We start from the raw sequence: 1,733 nt of genomic DNA on the forward strand, positions 1-1,733 counted from the left end.
ATTATGGGATGAGTGCAATGGTGGTTCTTCCAGTTCCATCTCCTCCTAAGAAGCAGTGAGTGTTCTCTGTCCTCAAGGAAATGTCATCCTCAAGGTAGGAAAAATCGGTTAGTCTGAGCAAGGAAGTAAAATATAGAAATCATATATTGTTCTATTCACAGTAAACACACTGTAAAATAGATAGTTGGTGGGTATGTGCCGTGGAGTTGGCTCCAACTCATAGCGATTCTGTACAGGGTTTCCGAGGCTGTAAATCTTTACGGGAACAGAAAGCCTCATCTTTTTCCCATGGAACAGCTAGTAGTTTTGAACTGCTGACCCTGAGGTTAGCAGCCCAATTCATAATCACTATGCTACCAGAGCTCCTTATAAATGGGTAAGCTTTTGTAATTAATGCTTTCACCATCTCAGAGGGCCCCTAGGCTCCCTGTCTCACAGACTCTTATAAAGGAAAAGTAGCAGATGGTGGAGCTTGGGCCACATGAGAACCTCAGTAAAGCCCATAGTAACTGCTCACAGGGCTTCTCCAGTGGGATTACGGGGCTACAGTTCTTAGAAATTCACTGCTGAGAATCTGCTCAGTGAACATTTGCTGATTACTTGCTGCATATGTCCCAGGCACAGGACCAGGCACTGGAGATGCAGTAGAAAACTGAAGAAGTCTCTGTTCTGGAGACAGAGTCTTTGCTTTCCTGGTAAGTCTTTCAAGAAGTCCTCTAGACTCCTTGTCTTATTAAGATTCAAATTTAAAGCTGATAACACTGAGAAAATCCTTTGGGTATAAGATAAATACTTTTGTACATAAATAATTGTCACCTCAAAAAAAAAAGGCAAAACGTTGTTTTAGCAATGAGGAAAAACCACAATGAAGAATTTAAGACGTGGAGAGGAAAACTTAACTTCTTTTACAGTGAAGACACAAAGAGCCTAAGCCAGAAAGGGCAACTTACAAAAAAGGAAAATTACCTAATGGGTTACAAAATTAAAAAGTCGACTTGGAATCTTTATCCTGTGGAAATAAAATATATATTTAGAATCCTGGAGAAATAAAATGCATTTGAATAGTTTCTCAATGTTGATTTAAAATACTAAACCAGTTAAAGAATTTTGTTTATGACTTCAAAGAGCAAACTAAAGCATCTGTTAACATTAAAGAGTTTGCTGAAGGACTATAGCTGGTGTGATGCTGTAGGATAAAACAATTTACCACAAGTCAGTTTGAACTGCAAGGTCAGTGGTTCAAATCTACCAGCCGCTCTTAGGAAACCCTATACGAGGTCTCTCTGAGTCAGGCCAGTTAACAATAAAAAGCACCTGGTAAGGAGTCACCAAAGTACTGACGTGAAAGGAAACACAGAGGATCCAGGAAGTTACAGGAAAATTGGTGTTGGTTGACCTTTAGAAAATCATGCTTTAACAGACACAAGACAACAGCAAGGCCCCTTAAGCATTATTTTGCCAGTTGCTAAGTCTGAATCATTTCGTAGCTTATTCTATGGCTATTTAGAGGACCAGCCTGAAGAATGCTATTCCTGGGAGCATACTGTGAGAGGGAAAGGGATGCTGGCAAGCTTCTGAAGCTATGGTGGTTAGCGGACTTAAGAAACTCAGTTCAGAATAAGAGTAAAGGCCAGAAATTATAGTAAGGCCTACATCTTTGACAGAAGCCTCACATTATGCCAAATACCTAATTCTTTTTCAGTTCTTCACAAACACTTAAATAAAAAAGAAGG

Source organism: Chrysochloris asiatica, unplaced genomic scaffold (assembly GCF_000296735.1).
Source record: "Chrysochloris asiatica unplaced genomic scaffold, ChrAsi1.0 scaffold00038, whole genome shotgun sequence".
Taxonomy (NCBI): domain Eukaryota; kingdom Metazoa; phylum Chordata; class Mammalia; order Afrosoricida; family Chrysochloridae; genus Chrysochloris; species Chrysochloris asiatica.